Below are 10,580 nucleotides of genomic sequence, written 5' to 3'. Positions count from 1 at the left end.
TTTATATCAACGACTTTACTTGGCACAACAAAACACTAAACTAAGATAAGGAGAGGTTGCTACAGTAGTAAACAACTTCCAAGACTCAAAATAAAAACAAAGTACTGTAGGTAAAAACATGGGTTGTCTCCCATAAGCGCTTTTCTTTAACGCCTTTCAGCTAGGCGCAGAAAGTGTGTATCAAGTATTATCAAGAGACGAAGTATCAACATCATAATTTGTTCTCATAATAGAATCAAAAGGTAACTTCATTCTCTTTCTAGGGAAGTGTTCCATACCTTTCTTGAGAGGAAATTGATATTTTATATTACCTTCCTTCATATCAATGATAGCACCAACAGTTCGAAGAAAAGGTCTTCCCAATATAATGGGACAAGATGCATTGCATTCAATATCCAAGACAACAAAATCAACGGGGACAAGGTTATTGTTAACGGTAATGCGAACATTATCAACTTTCTCCAAAGGTTTCTTTGTAGAATGATCAGCAAGATTAACATCCAAATAACAGTTTTTCAGCGGTGGCAAGTCAAGCATATTATAAATTTTCTTAGGCATAACAGAAATACTTGCACCAAGATCACATAAAGCATTACAATCAAAATCTTTAACCTTCATCTTAATGATGGGCTCCCAACCATCCTCTAGCTTTTTAGGAATAGAGGCTTCGCGCTCTAGTTTCTCTTCTCTAGCTTTTATGAGAGCATTTGTAATATGTTGCATGAAAGCCAAATTTATAGCACTAGCATTAGGACTTTTAGCAAGTTTTTGCAAGAACTTTATAACTTCAGAGATGTGGCAATCATCAAAATTCAAACCATTATAATCTAAAGCAATGGGATCATCATCCCCAATGTTGGAAAAAATTTCAGCAGTTTTATCACAGGCAGTTTCAGCAGTTTTAGCAGTTTCAGGTAGTTTCTCGCGCTTTACATTATAAGTGGAAACATTGCTAACACCAATTCTTTTATTATTAATAGTAGGAGGTGCAGCAACATGTGTAGCATTAGCATTACTAGTGGTGGTAATAGTCCAAACTTTAGCTAGTTTTTCATTTTCTTCTATATCCCACCTAGCACGCAGTTCAGCCATTAATCTTATATTCTCATTAATTCTAACTTGGATGGCATTTGCTGTAGTAACAATTTTATTTTCAATATCCCTATTAGGCATAACTTTCGATTTCAAAAGATCTACATCACCAGCAAGACTATCGACTTTAGAAGCAAGTATATCAATTTTCCCAAGCTTTTCTTCAACAGATTTGTTAAAAGCAGTTTGTGTACTAATAAATTCTTTAAGCATAGCTTCAAGTCCAGGGGGTGAACTCCTATTATTGTTGTAAGAATTCCCATAAGAATTACCATAGCCGTTGCCATTATTATAAGGATATGGCCTATAGTTGTTACTAGAATTGTTCCGGTAAGCATTGTTGTTGAAATTATTATTTTTAATGAAGTTTACATCAACATGTTCTTCTTGTGCAACCAATGAAGATAACGGAACATTATTAGGATCAATATTAGTCCTATCATTCACAAGCATAGACATAATAGCATCAATCTTATCACTCAAGGAAGAAGTTTCTTCGACAGAATTTACCTTCTTACCTTGTGGAGCTCTTTCCGTGTGCCATTCAGAGTAGTTGATCATCATATTATCAAGAAGCTTTGTTGCTTCACCAAGAGTGATGGACATAAAGGTACCTCCAGCAGCTGAATCCAATAAATTCCGTGAAGAAAAATTTAGTCCTGCATAGAAGGTTTGGATGATCATCCAAGTAGTCAGTCCATGGGTTGGGCAATTTTTAACCAGAGATTTCATTCTTTCCCAAGCTTGAGCAACATGTTCAGTATCTAATTATTTAAAATTCATTATGCTACTCCTCAAAGATATAATTTTAGCAGGGGGATAATATCTACCAATAAAAGCATCCTTGCATTTAGTCCATGAATCAATACTATTCTTAGGCAGAGATAGCAACCAATCTTTAGCTCTTCCTCTTAATGAGAAAGGGAACAATTTTAATTTTATAATGTCACCATCTACACCTTTATATTTTTGCATTTCACATAGTTCAACAAAATTATTAAGATGGGCAGCAGCATCATCAGAACTAATACCAGAAAATTGCTCTCGCATAACAAGATTCAGTAAAGCAGGTTTAATTTCAAAGAATTCTGCTGTACTAGCAGGTGGAGCAATAGGTGTGCATTAGAAATCATTATTATTTGTGGTTGTGAAGTCACACAACTTAGTATTTTCAGGGTTGGCCATTTTAGCAACAGTAAATAAAGCAAACTAGATGAAGTAAATGTAAGTAACTAATTTTTTTGTGTTTTTGATATAGCAAACAAGATAGCAAATAAAGTAAAACTAGCAACTAATTTTTTTTGTATTTTGATTTAGTGCAGCAAACAAAGTAGTAAATAAAACTAAGCAAGACAAAAACAAAGTAAAGAGATTGGGATGTGGAGACTCCCCTTGCAGCGTGTCTTGATCTCCCCGGCAACGGCGCCAGAAATTTGCTTGATGCGTGTGGTTGACACGTCCGTTGGGAACCCCAAGAGGAAGGTGTGATGCGCACAGCGGCAAGTTTCCCTCAGTAAGAAACCAAGGTTTAATCGAACCAGTAGGAGTCAAGAAGCACGTTGAAGGTTGATGGCGGCGGGATGTAGTGCGGCGCAACACCAGAGATTCCGGCGCCAACGTGGAACCTGCACAACACAACCAAAGTACTTTGCCCCAACGAAACAGTGAGGTTGTCAATCTCACCGGCTTGCCGTAACAAAGGATTAACCGTATTGTGTGGAAGATGATTGTTTGCAGAAAACAGTAGAACAAGTATTGCAGTAGATTGTATTTCAGTATAGAGAATTGGACCGGGGTCCACGGTTCACTAGAGGTGTCTCTCCCATAAGATAAACAGCATGTTGGGTGAACAAATTACAGTTGGGCAATTGACAAATAAAGAGGGCATGACCATGCACATACATATTATGATGAGTATAGTGAGATTTAATTGGGCATTACGACAAAGTACATAGACCGCCATCCAAAGATGCATCTATGCCTAAAAAGTCCACCTTCGTGTTATCATCCGAACCCCCTCCAGTATTAAGTTGCTAACAACAGACAATTGCATTAAGTATTGTGCGTAATGTAACTAGTAACTACATCCTTGAACATAGCACTAATGTTTTATCCCTAGTGGCAACAGCACATCCACAACCTTAGAACTTTCTGTCACTGTCCCAGATATCAATGGAGGCATGAACCCACTATCGAGCATAAATACTCCCTCTTGGAGTTACAAGCATCTACTTGGCCAGAGCATCTACTAGTAACGGAGAGCATGCAAGATCATAAACAACACATAGACATAACTTTGATAATCAACATAACAAGTATTCTCTATTCATCGGATCCCAACAAACGCAACATATAGAATTACAGATAGATGATCTTGATCATGTTAGGCAGCTCACAAGATCCGACAATGAAGCACAATGGGGAGAAGACAACCATCTAGCTACTGCTATGGACCCATAGTCCAGGGGTAGACTACTCACACATCACTCCGGAGGCGACCATGGCGGCGTAGAGTCCTCCGGGAGATGATTCCCCTCTCCGGCAGGGTGCCGGAGGCGATCTCCTGGATCCCCCGAGATGGGATCGGCGGCGGCGGCGTCTCTGGAAGGTTTTCCGTATCGTGGCTCTCGGTACTGGGGGTTTCACGACGGAGGCTTTAAGTAGGCGGAAGGGCAGGTCAAGAGGCGGCACGAGGGCCCCACACCACAGGGCCGCGCGGCCAAGGGGGGGGCCGCGCCGCCCTAGGGTGTGGCCACCTCGTGGCCCCACTTCGTCTCCTCTTCGGACTTCTGGAAGCTTCGTGGCAAAATAGGACCCTGGGCGTTGATTTCGTCCAATTCCGAGAATATTTCGTTACTAGGATTTCTGAAACCAAAAAGCAGAAACAAAGAATCGGCGCTTCGGCATCTTGTTAATAGGTTAGTTCCAGAAAATGCACGAATATGACATAAAGTGTGCATAAAACATGTAGATAACATCAATAATGCGGCATGGAACATAAGAAATTATCGATACGTCGGAGACGTATCAATGCCCAAGGCATCCCCTTCTTCATCGGCAAATTATCAGGTTCCTCCCTTGAAACTATATTTTTATTCGGCCACATCTTATGTACTTTACTTGGAGCGTCTGTGTGCTTTTATTTTCATTTTTTTTTTGTTTGAATAAAATGGATCCTAGCATTCATTGTGTGGGAGAGAGACACGCTCCGCTGTTTCATATGAACACATGTGTTCTTAGCTTTTAATGTTCATGGCGAAGGTTGAAACTGCTTCGTTAATTGTTATATGGTTGGAAACGGGAAATGTTACATGTAGTAATTGGTATGATGTCTTGAATAACTTGATACTTGGCAATGGTTGTGCTCATGTTTAAGCTCTTGCATCATATACTTTGCACCTATTAATGAAGAAATACATAGAGCTTGCTAAAATTTGGTTTGCATAATTGGTCTCTCTAAGGTCTAGATAATTTCTAGTAAAGTGTTTGAACAACAAGGAAGACGGTGTAGAGTCTTATAATGTTTACAATATGTCTTTTATGTGAGTTTTGATGCATCGGTTCATCCTTGTGTTTGTTTGAAATAACCTTGCTAGCCTAAGCCTTGTATCGAGAGGGAATACTTCTCATGCATCCAAATCCTTGAGCCAACCACTATGCCATTTGTGTCCACCATACCTACCTACTACATGGTATTTCTCCGCCATTCCAAAGTAAATTGCTTGAGTGCTACCTTTAAACAATTCAAAATTTATCACCTCTGATTTGTGTCAATGTTTTATAGCTCATGAGGAAGTATGTGGTGTTTATCTTTCAATCTTGTTGGGCAACTTTCACCAATGGACTAGTGGCTTCATCCGCTTATCCAATAATTTTGTAAAAAGAGCTGGTAATGGGATTCCCAGTCCCAAATTAATTAACAAAAATAGACACTCCTCCATGGTATGTGATTGTTGGACGGCACCCGAAGGATTCGGTTAGCCATGGCTTGAGAAAGCAAAGGTGGGGAGGAGTGTCATCATAATAAAACTAAAATAAAAAGGCACTCCTTCATGGTATGAGATTGTTGGCAGGCACCCGAGGATTCGGTTAGCCATGGTTTGTGAAAGAAAGGTTGGAAGGAGTGCCACACAAAAATAAAAAATAAAATGGGAGCCGCTCTTTGAAGGTTTGTCTGGCAAGGGGGGTAGAGTGCCCACTACCATTCGTTGACAACAACAAACACCTCTCAAAACTTTACTTTTATATTCTCTTTATGATTTCAAAACCAAAGCTCTAGCACAAATATAGCAATCAATGCTTCCCTCTGTGAAGGGCCTTTCTTTTACTTTTATGTTGAGTCAGTTCACCTATTTCTCTCCACCTCAAGAAGCAAACACTTGTGTGAACTGTGCATTGATTTCTACATACTTGCATATTGCACTTATTATATTACTTTACATTGACAACTATCCATGAGATATACATGTTATAAGTTGAAAGCAACCACTGAAACTTAATCTTCCTTTGTGTTGCTTCAATACCTTTACTTTGAATTATTGCTTTATGAGTTAACTCTTATGCAAGACTTATTGATGCTTGTCTTGAAAGTACTATTCATGAAAAGTCTTTGCTATATGATTCATTTGTTTACTCATGTCATTTACCATTGCTTTGATCGCTGCATTCATTACATGTGCTTACAATAGTATGATCAAGATTATGATGGCATGTCACTCCAGAAATTATCTTTGTTATCGTTTACCTGCTCGGGACGAGCAGAAACTAAGCTTGGGGATGCTGATACGTCTCCGACGTATCGATAATTTCTTATGTTCAATGCCACATTATTGATGATATCTACATGTTTTATGCATACTTTATGTCATATTTATGCGTTTTCCGGAACTAACCTATTGACGAGATGCCGAAGGGCCAGTTGCTGTTTTCTGCTGTTTTTGGTTTCAGAAATCCTAGTAAGGAAATATTCTCGGAATCGAACGAAATCAACGCCCAGCATCTTAGGATTGCATGAAGCTTCCAGAACACCCGAGAGCCGCCAGAGAGGGGCCACAGGGGGCCCACACATGGTGGTGGCGCGGCCCAGGGGGGCGCCGCCCTAGTGTCTGGTGGCCCTAGACCCCTTCTGATGCCGCCTCTTCGCCTATAAGAAGCCCGTGACCTAAAACATCGATACGGAAAAGCCACGGTACGAGAAACCTTCCAGAGCCGCCGCCATCGCGAAGCCAAGATCTGGGGGACATGAGTCTCTGTTCCGGCACGCCGCCGAGACGGGGAAGTGCCCCCGGAAGGCTTCTCCATCGACACCGCTGCCATCTTCACCGCCATCTTCATCACCGCTGCTGTCTCCCATGAGGAGGGAGTAGTTCTCCATCGAGGCTAAGGGGCTGTACCGGTAGCTATGTGGTTAATCTCTCTCCCTGTGTACTTCAATACAATAATCTCATGAGCTGCCTTACATGATTGAGATTCATATGATGATGCTTGTAATCTAGATGTCATTATGCTAGTCAAGTGAATTTTACTTATGTGATCTCCGGAGACTCCTTGTCCCACGTGTGTAAAGGTGACAGTGTGTGCACCGTGTGGGTCTCTTAGGCTATATTTCACAGAATACTTATTCACTGAGTTATGATTTGAGTTGGATGTCTCTATGAAATTGTGGTGTGTTAGTACCTCCTGTGAATGCTCAAAGTGACAGCGTGGGGTGTTCATTAGTACTTGGGAATACATCTTTAAGGTTTGCCTACATGATGAATTAGAGTTTGTTATCTTGCCAGAGAGTAATTCGGAATAGCATAGTGAGGTGCTTATTTATATTCCTTTATGATTGCAATGTTGAGAGTTTCCACTAGTGAAAGTATGATCCCTAGGCCTTGTTCCTAAATACTGCTATCGCTGCTTGTTTACTGTTTTACTGCATCTGTACTGCCTGCAATATCACCACCATCAACCACACGCCAGTCCTGGATAGCAAAGCACTTTTCTGGCGCCGTTATTACTGCTCATACTTATTCATACCACCTGTATTTCACTATCTCTTCGCAGAACTAGTGCACCTATTTGGTGTGTTGGGGACACAAGAGACTTCTTGCTTTGTGGTTGCAGGGTTGCATGAGAGGGATATCTTTGACCTCTTCCTCCCTGAGTTCGATAAACCTTGGGTGATCCACTTAAGGGAAACTTGCTGCTGTTCTACAAACCTCTGCTCTTGGAGGCCCAACACTGTCTACAAGAATAGAAGCACCCGTAGACATCAGTAACTTGTGCCAATCAACTGCTGAAATTGGTAGACGAAGCACAAGCCAAGTCTACTCCTGAAGCTGCCCCTGGCACATCGTCAGCGCCTCCTTAAACTTGTTTCTTCGTTAATTTGTAAATAAGACCAATCGTAACTTGACTTAGTCCCATTTATTTCGGCTCTGTTGCCAGTTTAAACAACCTTTTGGATGTAATATATATGCCAGCGCCTCCCGATGGGAGTTTTATGTTAATGTCTTTCTGAATCGAAGATTGTCCTGCAGATTCCTTCATCTTCTTCCCGTGCCGAGCTTTTCTTGAACCCTTCAACTAATGACGATTCTGCCCTTGGTCGCCGCTTACGTGACCAAGTGTCTCGTTTAAACAAAGACATTGCTTCTCTTCGAGCCATGGCGGCGTTGGTGAAGAAAAAGGGGGAAATAGCAACCGCTGTCGAGCAATATGCTCTTGATGGTCTTCATGTTGCCACCGAAAGTTTGGGCTGTGAGTGTTTTCCCCATCTTCTAAATCGTGACGTAGTTCGGATGTTCTTTTTAACTGATATTCGTTCCTTTCCAGTTGTATCTTCAGATAAATCCGAGGAAGACAGGAAAATCCATGAGAAGGTCGAAGCGATGACTGATACTGCTCATCCAAAGCACGATCTGTGGCTGCATCGTCCGAAGGCCGTTATTATGGCGAAGTTTGAGCCTCGGGTGGAGAAGGCACATTACTACTTCGATAAGTTCCATGCCCATCTTACGATGGTTTGGAATACTTTGTTTCCCCTGGATCAAGCTCCCGAAACCTTATCTGCTCTGTTCACACGATTCAAGTCGCCAAAAAGGATTCGGCAGTTGGTGCGGAAAGAGCTTCTAGCCGGTGCTGAACTTGCCTTTGCTTCGGTACTGGCGTGTCATCCATCCTTAGATTTAAGGGCCGTAGCAAACACTGATAGGAGTTTTAGGGCAATATTATGACATTGCTAGAGGCCCCGCATATACCATTGTCTCTCGGATGGAGTCTTGTCTTGAGAAAGAAACGAGGGGTCAAGGGAGCCAGGGAGCCTAGCCATGAATGTAGCCTCCTTGTATCTGCATAAGATTGTTTTGTACAAGTTTACTGTGTGTGCTACACGCTATACTAGTTTGATTGATAATTTATTGTCGAGGGCGGCTGAGTGATCAGTTCAACCTGCTCTCTCGACGACTTCGTTGAATTTTGCTATGTTATTGCGAAGCCGATATGTAAGTTTTTGTAAGAGCGAGACCCATCGACTTAGTAGAGGGAATTAGACGCTTGGCTTCGTCACGCGGTGCACCGGTTTGAGCCTTATTTTGGGATAATGTAACCATCGACTGCAGCACCCGATGCTTTTTCGAGGCCTGGATTGGTTGTTTTGGTGCGTCATTAATCTTAGCTCTCGTTGAGAGTATTTAATCAATGACGTTGTGTAAGCATATTCTTCAGGCCAACGCTCCCGATGGGAGTAAGAGCCGATTTTTTAGGGCCCCAAACGATATGGTCGGGTGATAGGGCCTGAATTAAGAAAAAGGTAGGAAACCTGATTAGAACTTTATTCATAATGCAAAAGTAACCTTAAAGGCTGTCGAGTAAGTAAAAAACAATTGTATCCTATGTGTAGAACCGTCGCAACTGTGCGATGTTCCATGGATTCCCAACATCTTTTCCTGAAGCTGGATTTTTGAGCCGATATGCTCCTCCTGGTATCACTTCAGTGACGATGTATGGTCCTTCCCATGGGGATTCAAGTTTCAGGGGTCTTTTTTGCTTCAGCCGAAGCACCATATCCCCGACATTGAAGCTTCGGCTGCGTATTCGTCGGCTGTGATAGTTCCTCAATGCCTGTTGGTACATCGACGTTCTTGCCAAGGCAATGTCTCGTGCTTCGTCGAGAAGGTCTACAGCGTCCTGCAGCGCAATGTTGGAACAATATTCTGTGTACGCTGTCACCCGAGGAGCTTCGAACCGAACGTCGGCTGGTAGGACTGCTTCGGCTCCGTGCACCAAGAAGAACGGGGTGTACTGAGTTGACCTGTTAGGCGTAGTGCGCAAGCTCCATAGCACAGATGGTAGCTCCTCTTCCCAGGCTCCAGCCGCGCCTGTAAGGCGTTTCTTGAGGCCATCCCTATTAGGCCGTTGATCCTTTCTACCTGCCCATTGGTCTGTGGGTGGCTAACTGACGCGAACTTCAGTTTGATTCCTCCGTCATCGCAGAACTTCCGAAACTCTTTGGAGTCGAAGTTAGATCCGTTGTCTGTGACGATACTGTGGGGCATACCGAACCGACAAGTTATTCCTCTGAAAAATTGAACGGCTGTTTCGGCCTTTTGGTTTCGAACAGGCACTGCCTCGATCCACTTGGTGAACTTGTCGACTGCGACCAGTAAATACGTGTGCCCCCCAGGCGACGACCTCGGCAATGGTCCAACTTGGTCGAGTCCCCACTGAGCAAAGGGCCAGGCTAGAGGTATTGTCATTAGATCTGTTGCGGGGGCGTGCAGTTTTGGGGAAAAGCGCTGGCAGGGGTCACATTTCATGACTAGGTCTCGAGCATCCGACGCTGCTGTTGGCCAGTAAAATCCTGCCCTGAAGGCTTTTGCTACGAGGGCCCTGCTTCCTGCGTGGTGTCCGCAGGTTCCTTCATGTATCTCGCGCAGTAGTGCTTTTCCATCGTCAATGGCGATACACCTTTGGAGGATACCCGAGATGCTGCGCTTGTAAAGCTCGCCATTGATCACGGTGAAGGCCTTTGACCGCCTGACAATCCGCCTTGCTTCCACAGAATCCTCTGGCAACTCTTGCTTCGTTAGGTACGCTAGTAAAGGTTTGGTCCATAGCGGCTCAAGGAGGAGCACTTGCTCCGCTGATGATGGTGAAGGTTCTTCGACAGTTTGCTGCTGGCCCGCCACTGATTCATCAGTCGATGGTTTTGAAGATGCCAAAGCTTTCTCCTTTATCGATCGCTGGGCAATGACTTCGTAAAACACTCCGTCTGGAATGAGGGAGCACGTGGACCCTATATTTGCCAAAGTATCGGCTTCCTCATTGCTGGCTCTACCGATATGTTTGAGCTCGCATCCCTCAAACTTGGCTTCCATATTCTGGTACAACTGTCGATAAGCGATCATATTGTCGCTGACTGCGTCGCATAGGTTCATCGATTGCTGGACCACTAAATTTGAATCTCCGTAGATTTCTAGGCGAGTTGCCCCGCATGCTTTTGT

Source organism: Lolium perenne, chromosome 4, assembly GCF_019359855.2.
Source record: "Lolium perenne isolate Kyuss_39 chromosome 4, Kyuss_2.0, whole genome shotgun sequence".
Lineage (NCBI taxonomy): Eukaryota > Viridiplantae > Streptophyta > Magnoliopsida > Poales > Poaceae > Lolium > Lolium perenne.
Note: the sequence above shows the minus strand (reverse complement) of the source record.